General features: G+C 51.9%; 1 protein-coding gene across 1 annotated transcript in view; it reads right to left on the reverse strand.

Moving 5' to 3' along the window:
- Positions 1–12,719, reverse strand: part of LOC137426756 (sodium/calcium exchanger 3) — a 432,206-nt gene extending 419,487 nt beyond the window's left edge. Inside the window, exon 1 of the mRNA XM_068115604.2 lies at positions 12,464–12,719. The gene's annotated coding sequence lies outside the window, so the exon portion shown is untranslated. The remainder of the gene's footprint in view (positions 1–12,463) is intronic.
- Between the last annotated feature and the right edge of the window lie 506 nt (positions 12,720–13,225).

Raw genomic sequence — 13,225 nt, forward strand, 5'->3', positions numbered from 1 at the left:
TTCTAACCCCCCAATTTGACTTCCCATGCCATTTCTCAATTCACTAATTTGACCTCCTATATCATTTCTTAATTCACCAATTTGACCTCCCATATCATTTCTTAATTCACCAATTTGACTGCCCATATCATTTCTCAACCCCCCAATTTGGCCTCCCAATTGCTCCCCCATTGCATCCATCTTACTCCCCGACTCTACCATATAGGCCCTCATTTGTGCCATGAAGGTGTCCAGATAGGATTGCACATCCATAACCCCCATTTGCGCGGCAGGCGCGGCCTTCGCCGCCATGTGCGAGGCGCTGCCATTTTGTGCACCTGCAACCCCCTCTACTGCACCTTCATTGTCCTCCTCCTCCATTACTCCCACTTCTTCCCTGGGGTCCTGGGTTGACTCTAACCCTTCTTCTATCTCCCCCACCGGCATCCGATCGCCTTGATTATCCATAGCACGACTCAAACTTGGGTGTTAATAAAAATTTCGGCCGCTCGAAATTTTGACCAAATTTTTTAAGATGGTAGAAAATTTGGTTCGGGTCCAATCACCACTCCCAGACACCAATTGTTGCGGATTTGGGGGTCAGCGCTCCCCATACCAAGGGGGGGGGGAGTTAATCCCCTTGTCTTTAAAGCTGGCCGTCCCCCCCGATCCTGGAAATTATAACGCTCCTTTCCGGTCGAGATTGGCCAGGGTGATTGGTCAATGGAGTCCCAAATACCTGCGTGCCAATCCGACCGCAAAGCAGGGAGATAATTCCCGTCCGGACCGCGGACAACATGGAAATTGCCGAGCGGTTAGCAATCCGAAGCCCGAGCCATTGACAAAGGAACTAAACCCGATCCTGAGCAGTTGGCCAAATCGTGCAACAGGTACTCAATTGAGAAAAGACGCCAACGATCGAATGAGAGGAAATCAGAGTAAAGGGAAGAACAAATAAGATTTATTAATTATGTACAATAACCCAATAAAGAGGAAACGAAAGGGGAAGAATGTACAAGAAGAAGAGCAAAAGGACACAGGGAAAGCTTATCTATACAGTCTTACTTAACCCCAGGACAAAACAGACAGACTTACATGGGAGGATAGTGGTAGGAGGAGAAGGGTCCAGGCAGATGGTAGGCGTCGAGGTCCGGCTCCAGGTTCACTCGAGTCCAGCTCCAGGTGTTGACTCGTACCGCGGCAAAGAACGGCCGGCAGCTTCGCATGGCGTTGGCGCACGACCGGACCTTTTAGATATAGCGGGGGACTGGGATACTGTGTACATAATATGTGCGCCTGCTGCCTCTCTCTCTCTCTCTCAATGTTCATACGCGCCTTTCAAACGAGATCATTAATCACCAGGTGCGCTCCGCGCATTCCGTACCAGTCGAGCTCTCCCCACGCAGTCCTCTCGGCAGTCTTTTCACAATGGCCTCCCCTCGTGCAGTCCTTCAGAGGGCTTTTCGTGGGTGCTTATATGGGCAAGCCAAGCGAACCCTCTGGAAGATCCAGCCACGCCCTTACCAGGCCATCCCACCTCAGCCCTGATAGGTTCGTCAGGGCTCACCGGCCCCGCCCTTGATGGCTCGTGGACGAGGCCACACCTCTTCTCGTGGCTCTGCCCCATCTTTCCTCGAGCCGACCGCGTGTTCAATGGCGTTTGGAGCGAGGCAGCGAACGCTGCTGGCAAGCGACGGCGCGTAATGGAATTGGGAGGGACAAGCCTCGACTGTAGGGGCGCGTACTGGTGTAGCTTGGAGAGAGAGCGGCTGGCAAAGAGGCGAATGGGGCCTATCTTATTTAATTAATGCAACGCAGATTCAACTATTGGGAACAGAGCCTTAACTAAACACAGACTAGGGAAATAACTGAAAGTTCCTATGGTGTCCTACGTGTTGCTTGTGGACTAACTATGGGTGCGACCTTATTAAATGAAGATAATTATTTACAAGAATTATTATTTACAAGTGAGGGGTTCTCAAAACCGCAACAATATATATATATATATATATACAGTCACGTGAAAAAGTAAGTACACCCCATGTAAAGTTTTGACTTTTTCAACATATTTAAACATACAGCTATTTGATCTTAATTTCAACAATATTGACAGATAAAGGTGATATAAAATAACAAATATCATGAAACAATTACATTTTGTAGTCCATTGTATAATTTAAATAAACATAAATGCAAATTTCGCATGTGGAAAAAGTAAGTACACCCCTACATTTATCACTACTTCAAATACCTAAAATTACAATCAGGTGCACAAGCTCAGGTGCAAATGATTAGAACATCGTCAGAGAGGATCTTGGAGGAGCCTCTCTTATTTAAACCTCAGACATTTAGCTTGGTTTGCTCTTTGTTGTTGATGTTTGCGGCGTCACCATGCCTAGATCAAAAGAGCTCTCTGAGGCATTCAGAAAGAAGGTTATAGATGCCGACGAGTCTGGGAAGGGATTTAAAAAGATCTCCAAACAATTTGAAATCAATATTTCGACTGTCTGGAAGATCATCTACAAGTGGAGAAGATTCCAAACAACTGCCAACTTGTTCAGGCCAGGCCGCCCCAGCAAGATCAGCCCGAGAGCAGACCACAAGATGCTGAAAGAAGTCTCTAAGAACCCCAGAATGTCATCACGGGACCCACAGGTAGCTCTTTCCACTGTTGATGTCAAAGTGCATGAGTCTACCATTAGAAAAAGGCTGCACAAATTTAATCTACATGGGAGGTGTGCCAGGGGGAAACCTTTGCTGTCCAGAAAGAACATCAGGGCAAGACTAAAGTTTGCCAATGAACACCTAGGCAAAGTCCAGCACTTGTGGAACAATGTGCTCTGGACAGATGAGTCAAAGGTAGAGTTTTTGGCCACCGTACCAGAAGACATGTTTGGCAAAAACTAAAGACAACATTTGACCACAAGAACCTGATACCAACTGTAAAGCATGGTGGTGGAAATATTATGGTTTGGGGCAGCTTTGCTGCATCAGGGCCTGAGCAGCTCACCATCATAGAATCCACTATGAATTCTTCATTGTACCAGAGGGTGCTTGAGGATAATGTGAGGCCATCTGTCGGAAAGTTGAAGCTCAACCGTAGGTGGACCTTGCAACATGACAATGACCCTAAACATACCAGTAAATCCACCAAGGAATGCCTGAAAAGAAAGAAATGGAGGGTTCTGGAATGGCCAAATCAAAGCCCGGATCTAAATCCCATCAAGATGTTGTGGAGGGATTTGAAACGAGCTGTGCCTGGTGTTGGGCTAGCGGCTAGGGTGCCGGCTTAGGATCCTCGGATCCTGGGTTCGAATCTCGGTCGATCGCCGAATTAATGCCAGGGGGGTTGACTCAGCCTGTCATCCTTCCGAGGTCGGCTAATTGAGTACCAGTTCACTGGTAATTCCCTGTTTGTCGTTGAAGGCGGAAAAAAGGGTTGGCGTCAGGAAGGGCATCCGGCCGTAAAACATTGCTTCAAAAAGGGGACCAAAAAAACAACAACTACCACGGTCCCCGAAAAGGCCAACCCCCGCTTTGCGGGGAAAAATGGCCTCTAAACGGTGGTTGTGCATGCAAGAAACCCCTCAAACATCGCACAGCTGAAAGAATTCTGCATGGAGGGGTGGGCAAAAATTTCTCCCAGTCGATGTCAGAGACTGGTAGACAGTTATAAGAAACGCCTACTTGAGGTTGTTTCTGCCAAAGGGGCAATACCACCTATTAGAGCCAAGGGTGTACTTACTTTTTCCACATGCGAAATTTGCATTTATATTTATTTAAATTATACAATGGACTGTGGGGGTTACCCCATTGGGACATAATCCACAGGCACGGGACCAGTGGGGCTATTGATTGTATGGGCGTGGCGTGCGCTCGGTTGTTGGAGCCACGCCCCCTTAAGAGTGAGTTGTGTTATAAAAGATGCATGAGTTCCGGTATGAATTTAGTTCTGTTGGAATAAAGGAGCTTTGATCAAGCCACGAAGTGTCTCCCCCTCTCGTTATCCGCAACTCCTACATTGGTGACCCCGTCTTGCTCTCGAACGTTTTCGGAGCTTCAAACAAACATGGTAACAAGCACAGTTTCGATTAAACTGCCGGAGTTTTGGGAACGACAAGCTGCCGTTTGCTTCGCACAAGCTGAGGCCCAATTCGCCATTCGGAGCATTTCTGCGGACGACACGAAGTATTATTATGTCTTGTCTGCGCTCAGCGGTTCCACTGTGACCAGAGTGGTGAGCCTTCTCCAAGATCCTCCGAAGGGCCGCAAGTACGAGACGCTAAAGGCGCTGCTGCTCGTAACCTTCAAGCTCACTGAGGCCGAACGCGCCCGCGAACTACTTTCTCTACAGGGGCTGGGCGACTCCAAGCCGTCGGAGCTTATGGACCACATGTTGTCTGTCTTGGGCAGCCACCGACCATGTTTCCTCTTCAAAGAACTGTTCCTGCAACAGCTGCCAGGTCAGGTACAGACAGCCCTGGCCAACTCGTCTGTTAAGGATTTCCGTGCCCTGGCCAGGGAAGCAGACAAGTATTTCTCTGCCAGACAGCAATGTAGTGCGGCTGCATGGGACCCCGGCCTCGTCGAGCCTGCGCCGCTGGCGGACACCGTCGCGGCCGCCATTACGGCCCAGCGGCGGAAGGCCCCAGGCTTGTGCTTTTACCATGCAAGGTTTGGGCCCAAGGCCAAGGCATGCCGGCCACCCTGCAGCTTCAGTGAGTAGGGAAACGGGGTGGCCGGCGCTCGTTAAATGCCATGAGCGTCGGCCGTTCGGGCAGTTTGTTGTTCATTTCGGACACCGACTCCGGACGTCGTTTCCTCTGCAACACAGGGGCCCAGGTGAGCGTTCTACCTCCGTCGGCATCGGACCGGGAGGCCGGGAGTCACGGCCCCGCCCTGGAAGCCGCCAATGGCAGTGTTATTCAGACTTTTGGCAAACGGACCGTGGCTCTGTGCTTGGGCGGGCAGTGGTTTACATGGGATTTTGTCACGGCGAGGGTGTCCACCCCCTTGCTGGGCGCTGATTTCCTTAGCGCCAACGGCCTATTGGTGGATGTTAAAAATCGGCGGCTCATTAATGCGGAGACATTCAGTTCTCTTCCATGCTCACTGAGCGGGTCCGCCTCGACGAGGCTTGCGTGCACGCTCTCGACCTCCGATGAGTTCGCCCGCCTCCTCACCGAGTTCCCGGCCCTTACACGGCCCACCTTTTCGGCCGTTGTCGTCAGGCACGGGGTGGAGCATCACATTCCGACCACCTGCCCGCCTGTCTACGCCCGGGCTCTACACCTCAACCCGGGGAAACTCACCATCGCAAAAGCTGAGTTCAACACGTTGGAGCTTCTTGGCATCGTGCGACGGTCTGACAGCCCGTGGGCCTCGCCTCTCCACATTGCGCCAAAGCCGGGTGGCGGATGGTGCCCGTGCGGGGATTATCGCCTCCTTAACGATGCCACTACCCCTGATCGCTACCCAATCCCGCACATCCAGGATTTTTCTGCCCGCTTGGCTGGTAAAGTTTTTTTTTCTAAGGTGGACCTCGTTCGTGGTTACCACTAGGTCCCCGTCCGGCCGCAGGACGTTCCTAAGACCGCGGTGATTGCACCGTTCGGGCTTTTCAAATTCCTCCGTATGCCTTTTGGGCTCAAGAACGCGGCCCAGGCTTTCCAGCGCCTGATGGACAGCGTGTTGCGGGATTTTCCGTTTCTGTTCGTCTACCTGGACGATATCCTCATCTCCAGCACTTCCAGAACGGAGCACATGCTTCACCTCCGAACGCTCTTTGAATGCCTCAGTCAGCACGGCCTGATCATTAACCCGGCCAAGTGCTTGTTCGGGGTGGCTTCAATTGACTTTCTCGGCCACCGCATCACGAAGGAGGGAGCCGTCCCATTGCCGTCTAAAGTGGAGGCTGTGAAGGGTTTTCCGCGCCCCCTCACCGTCAAGGCCCTGCAGGAGTTTTTGGGCATGGTGAACTTTTACCATCGTTTCATGCCCCGTGCGGCCCAGCCGATGCGGCCCCTTTATGGGGCCCTCAAGGGCAAGCCTACCAAATGCGCCATTGACTGGACCGAGTAGATGGCCAAGGCTTTCACGGATGCTAAACTGGCCCTCGCCAGCGCAACCATGCTGGCGCATCCGTCGCCGGACACACCGATTGCTCTCACCACGGACGCTTCAGACTACGCGGTTGGCGCCGTGCACGAGCAGTGGGTCAACGGGGCATGGCAGCCGCTTGCTTTTTTTAGCCGGCAGCTCCGCCCTAACGAACGAAAGTACAGTACCTTCGATCGTGAGCTCCTAGGCCTCTACCTAGCTGTCCGACACTTCCGTTACCTGTTGGAAGCCCGCCCGTTCACGGCGTTTGTGGACCACAAGCCCCTGGTTTTTGCCATGGTCAAGGTCTTGGAGCCGGTGCCTTACGACGGGCCTTTCCGCGTTCTGGAGGCCGGGGACAAGTCCTTCGTGGTCGACATCGGCGGCAAACCGGACCACCTTTCGGTGGACTGCCTCAAGCCGGCTCACTTGGACCTGGACCAGCCCCCTCGGTTGGCTCAACCCCCACGGCGGGGCCATCCCCCGTCGGGTAAGTCCCCGATTGACCCGCCTACCGCCAAGCCGCTAACAGTCCCTGCTCGGGTCATCAGGGGTCGTTTCGGCCGGGTGGTTAAGGCCCCCCGAAAACTGACATTGCCCGTGCGAGTGAATTCTGGGGGGGCACATGTGGGGGTTACCCAATTGGGACATAATCCACAGGCACGGGACCAGTGGGGCTATTGATTGTATGGGCGTGGCGTGCGCTCGGTTGTTGGAGCCACGCCCCCTTAAGAGTGAGTTGTGTTATAAAAGATGCGTGAGTTCCGGTATGAGTTTAGTTCTGTTGGAATAAAGGAGCTTTGATCAAGCCACGAAGTGTCTCGCCCTCTCGTTATCCGCAACTCCTACAGGACTACAAAATGCAAATGTTTCATGATATTTGTTATATTATATCACCTTTATCTATCAATATTGTTGAAATGCAGATCAAATAGCTGTATGTTGAAATATGTTGAAAAAGTCAAAACTTTACATGGGGTGTACTTACTTTTTCACGTGACTGTATATGCGTCTGATTGGGTTAAACGTCGTAACCACAGCAATCACATGGTATGGCTGAATGTTACCTCACTTAAGAGAGATGCTGGATGCCATGGAAACCATGGCCTAAAAGCATTGAAATCTCCAGTGAATCTCTGGGTTCTGGGTCTATCACTTACACATTGCAGACAGGTCAGAGGACTCTGTCTTCTATCTCCTTTCTGGTTTTGCATCCTCTATTATTTTGCTATTTCCTTTCCCTCAACCTCCCACCCCCAAACCCCCCCACCGCCCCCACCCCCTCCACGTTTCGGGAACATGCACGTGGTCTGCCTGGTGAAATTCCCAACATCCATACACTCTGCTCACTTGCTTGGTCACTTAATTTTTCTCCCCAGGGCTTCAAGACAGTTGTTCATCACCATCTCACGTCACACCATCACCCATTCACCCATCCACAACCATGATCTTTTCTACCCACATTACCACTCCCCAAGCCCACATTTTTCTGGGTTTCCAGTTTTTCCTTCCACTTTTGCGATTGGGAATTTGAAGCTGCATCTGTCTTGTTGACCCTGTACACCCCCTCCCTCCCTCTCCACCCCCGTATCCTCCCTTTGCCATCGCTCCTCCCCAAATCCATTATTCCTCCAAGATTCCCTCTAGTTTGTAGCTAACCCATGGGGTTGTGTGTTCTCTCCATGCGTCCACCTCCCCCCAAGCCGCAAAACTCACTCCCAACTCCTCTTTTTCTACTGTCCTTTTAATTCCGTTACATCCTGATCTGTTCGATGTTGCAGCTCCTCCATGAGCCTTGACACCTTTTTTGTACACACAGTCAAGGCTCGTGGAGGATCTGGAACATGGAACTGATCATGATGTAATAAAAGGAGCAGTTGCTTTGAGGTGGAGCACTTTATACAAAAAAAGCATAATTGGTGAAAAGGAGCGGAGAATCAACCAGCATGCTAATCACCACCCAACAACACAAGAGTCAAAGCGGATTTATCTAAGTAGTAATGTGCTGGTACTTCTGACCAAGCCGTCTGGAGTTGCTTACAAAAACATCTTATGATTTATCTTCATGATGATGATGGTGTGAGTCGTTGCTTTCGACTAATCTCTTAAACCTGCACAGAGAAGCGATTAGAGTGATAGAGGTGTGTGCTGTCCCTCTCCCACTCTCTATTCCTATGAGCATCGTTGGCTGCAGGTGCAGTAAATGCAACGTGAAGTCTGATGCACATATTCACACAGCAGACTGGCCAGATCTTCGGTACGATGACGGCTGTCCACGATGTCCATGGTGGACACAGCTGTCTGCAGATGCTGCGCAGTGATGCCTAAGTTGGTGCCACCACCGACTTTCATGGGCGCACTTATCCATGATGTACCTCTGCCCAGGTTGACCTACAGGTGCGGTTTGATATCTGAGTGCCCTTCTCATAGACTTAGCCTAAAGAGGCTTCTCCCACAAGGCAGTGGGGATCCATTACCCTGGACAAGGGCCCCATACTAGGTGCTGTCAGTGAGAGCCAGCTGAGCCCAGGCCTCGCATAGTGCAGTGACGTCACTCCCGAAGGTAGCTGAAAACAGCGACCCCACTACCCATCCTCCGACCTGTCTGCAATCTTGGTGTCTGTCATGGGAAATCCAATGAGAATTTCATCACTTTCACGAGAGGTTGCTGTAAGGACCGATTCCTGATAGAATCAAAGCTTTTGTTATGGTGTGCGGCGTTGTTTGGGACTTCTGCAGGATATATAAAATGGGTTGAATAAAAGGAACGCTATCATTTTAAAACATTGAATCTGCAAGCAGTTTATGTTCAAATCATTCATAATTTATAACTTACCAAGTGTATCCCAAGCAAGGTATAAAGGAAAGGAAAATTTCCTGAACTGCTGTATCTATAAATACATTTGTTATAAAATGATGCGACATGAACATAACCGGTTTTACTGAAAAATCCCCTTCTCAAGATGATGATTATGGGGTTATGATGTCATGTCTGTCTAAAACTGAATAGTCAGCCGAGTAGTCAGGGTCATCTGATAATGTTTTACTTGTTTACAGGGTTTCATTACTTCGTGGAATGAATAGTGAATTTCCATTGTAGGGGGAAGGGGGGAAGAGGAGGGGGGCTGGAATGGTTGACTTGGCTGTGTACGGTCTAATGATGGGAAAGGGGGAGGGGAGTGGAAGGAGGGGGGCTGGAATGGTTGACTTAGCTGTGTACGGTACAATGATGTGAAAGGGGGGAGGGGAGTGGAAGTAGGGGGGCTGGAATGGTTGACTTGGCTGTGTACGGTACAATGATGTGAAGGGGGGGAGGGGGAGTGGAAGGAGGGGGGCTAGAATGGTTGACTTGGCTGTGTACGGTGCAATGATGTGAAAGGGGGGAGGGGAGTGGAAGTAGGGGGGCTGGAATGGTTGACTTGGCTGTGTACGGTCTAATGATGGGAAAGGGGGGAGGGGAGTGGAAGGAGGGGGGCTGGAATGGTTGACTTGGCTGTGTACGGTACAATGATGTGAAAGGGGGGAGGGGAGTGCAAGTAGGAGGGCTGGAATGGTTGACTTGGCTGTGTACGGTACAATGATGTGAAAGGGGGGAGGGGGAGTGGAAGGAGGGGGGCTAGAATGGTTGACTTGGCTGTGTACGTACAATGATGTGAAAGGGGGGAGGGGGAGTGGAAGTAGGGGGGCTGGAAGGGTTGACTTGGTTGTGTACGGTACAATGATGTGAAAGGGGGGAGGGGTGGGGGGCTGGAATGGTTGACTTGGCTGTGTACGGTACAATGATGTGAAAGGGGGGAGGGGAGTGGAAGGAGGGGGCTGGAAGGGTTGACTTGGCTATGTACGGTACAATGATGTGAAATGGGGGAGGGGTGGGGGGCTGTAAGGGTTGACTTGGCTGTGTACAGTCTAATGATGGAAAAGGGGGGAGGGGGAGTGGAAGTAGGGGGGCTGGAAGGGTTGACTTGGTTGTGTACGGTACAATGATGTGAAAGGGGGGAGGGTGGGGGGCTGGAATGGTTGATTTGGCTGTGTACGGTACAATGATGTGAAATGGGGGAGGGTGGGGGGCTGTAAGGGTTGACTTGGCTGTGTACAGTCTAATGATGGAAAAGGGGGGAGGGGAGTGGAAGGAGGGGGGCTGGAAGGGTTGACTTGGCTGTGTACGGTACAATTATGTGAAAGGGGGGAGGGGAGTGGAAGGAGGGGGCTGTAAGGGTTGACTTGGCTATGTACGGTCTAATGATGGGAAAGGGGGGAGGGGAGTGGAAGGAGGGGGGCTGGAAGGGTTGACTTGGTTGTGTACGGTACAATGATGTGAAAGGGGGGAGGGGTGGGGGGCTGGAAGGGTTGACTTGGTTGTGTACGGTACAATGATGTGAAAGGGGGGAGGGGTGGGGGGCTGGAATGGTTGACTTGGCTGTGTACGGTACAATGATGTGAAAGGGGGGAGGGGTGGGGGGCTGGAAGGGTTGACTTGGCTGTGTACGGTACAATGATGTGAAAGGGGGGAGGGGGTGGGGGGCTGGAGGGGTTGACTTGGCTGTGTACGGTACAATGATGTGAAAGGGGGGAGGGGTGGGGGGCTGGAATGGTTGACTTGGCTGTGTACGGTACAATGATGTGAAAGGGGGGAGGGGGTGGGGGGCTGGAGGGGTTGACTTGGCTGTGTACGGTACAATGATGACTGATGAGGGAGGAGGCACTTATCAATGTAATTTGGATTTAAAATAATAAATAATTTCAGTTAATAAAGTTTTGTTGCTTATTAAGTATTTGAAGATTCCCTGTAAGTTAATTCATTACACGAGATAAATGGAGTGTCGCTGAGAGTTCGGTCTGATAGGTGTTTTGCTGCTTTAACGCCCCCCCATTGGATGAGATGTGGTCACGTGGTATTGTAATGGGCGTATTGGGCAAAATACAACGAATAATAGATTAACGGAAGTTCAAGGGTAGATTAGAAATAATTCGACCTTTTGGAAAGATCAGCAAACTCAATAACAGCCTGAGGGAGGGATCGGTTTGGTTGTTGGGGCAGGATGTTCGGCTTATGTTTAAATAACGGTCTACAGGTGAACCAAGACCAACGCAAACATGGTGGTGCACCTTTGGAGGAGAGAAGGTAATCTAAGAAAGCATAAATAGTTGAAAGGCGGACGTGCGGTCCCAGGAGAGTGCACCACGGATCGTGACGTCACGTCAACGGGTCCACCACGGATCGTGACGCACTCCTCACTTCGACGTGAGCACGTAAACCAGCCGTCGGCTCACCTGCAGTCGCACGGCAACACCTGGGCGGATCCGCACGGACGGGCAGCGTAAAGAAATGCTTTGTAGGTGTGCGCGAGCGAGGCGCGTACGCCCCTGGAACGTGCGGCTCCCCGCCGGGAGAATGCCACGTGCGCGTGCGCCTCGCCGGTTTCCCGCGCGAATCCGCTCCGCTAATGGATGCGGCACGGGTGTGCGATACGGGGGTGCAACACGGGTGTGCAGAAACGGGTTTGCGGCATGGGTGTGCAACACGGGTGTGCAGAAACGGGTTTGCGGCATGGGTGTGCGGCAAGGGTGTGCGGCACTGGTTTGCGGCGCGGGTTTGCGGCGCGGGTGTGCGACGCGGGAGTGCAGCACGGGTTTGCGACGCGGGTGTGCGGCACGGGTGTGCGGCACGGGTGTGTGACGTGGGTTTGCGGCACGGGTTTGCGGCACGGGTGTGCGGCAGGCTCTGGTCCGATCGCAGCGTCCGTCGGTGTGCGATCTTTCCGGGCGAGCACGGACGATCGCAGCATACCGATGCGATGGGAGCGCGCGTTCGGCTCCAAGCTGCATCCAAACAGCAGCAGCAGCAATAAAACATTCGTCCAAACAAAGCGCGCCATTTTATCCCGTTCGTACCTGATTTAATGTGCTAAAAGGTCGCATTTCGCAGCATCCCGCGAGGTGTTGCCGCGGGTCGCGATGATTACATGAAGGAAAGAATAAAAGGCGCGCACGACGTGAGGCTGCGCACGTGGATCCGCGACGTGCCGCACGTCTCATGGAGTGACGTCCGGCGAAGCGTTCAGCCCCAGGTAACCGTGAAACGCGGTCCGATGACACAATGAGTGATTACACCGTCGGCGTTCACCGATTATCCAGACAGGTGCATGGTCAGGTCCCTCATTGAGTCATGGGGTTCGACCCCCGCACCCATTCACTGCAGCACCCGCTAGCAAGAGTCGGAACGTCGGTGAGCATCTCCGAAAGGTATAAAGTTCCGAGCGAGAGGTGAGTCCGACGATTACACCCGGATGGGAGCGGACGCCGACGTTGGAAGCGTTTGATGATGGGGGTGCGGGATGAGGGGTCCATCCTAGCTCGAGCCCCCTACCCGGAGAGCACGACTCACCTCTTTACAAAGTGTCTTGAATGGCAGTGCCGATCCGAACGTCCCTCCTCGACCAACCTGTCACCTGTCCCCGCGGCAGCATCGCCGCGATCGCCGGTGTGCCTTTCCCGCCGCCCGACGCTTGCCCTGTTGCCGGCTCTGTGAATAAGGCTCCACCCCTCTCGATGAGCGAGGGGCGGGGGTACTATGTCCCTCGCCCCCCCCCTTCTCCCCGGGACTTTACGGTCTATCCCGCAACCTCATTCCGCACGGACCTCTGCGAGGGGAAAAAGGTTCCATTCAATGCGGACGTCACACCTTGCTGTACCGTAGTAGTGTGTAGTGTAGTCTCTCCCCATACATATAAAATGCTCAATGGACGATGGAGAAAAGCAGAACACGCGGTTCAAGTCCAGTGTGTTCGAAGCAGCACACCTTGAGCTGCCATCCTTTCAACTTTCATATTATTCACACCTGTAATTGAAGTTCCGTCGAGTGCCGAGAGATCATATTCGCACAAGCGACCTTCCGGGTCGGCTTACGTTTGGTCCTGTGGCTGCGAAAACAACTTGTGGTTGCGAAATAAAAGAAATGAGTTTCGTTGTTCTTTAAGTTTAACGAAAGAAAAACAACTTTAACTTTATGGGTTTTTTTTTAACACGCATCCAAAAACTTCTTCCATGGTCTGTGTACATTTATGTTTTGTGTATATCTGTGTTTTGTGTATAGCCTATTTAAGTTTTGTATATATTTGTGTTTTGTGTATATGTGTTTTGTGTGTAT

The sequence above is a fragment of the Myxine glutinosa genome, chromosome 5 (assembly GCF_964187855.1).
Source record: "Myxine glutinosa chromosome 5, kmMyxGlut1.1, whole genome shotgun sequence".
Lineage (NCBI taxonomy): Eukaryota > Metazoa > Chordata > Myxini > Myxiniformes > Myxinidae > Myxine > Myxine glutinosa.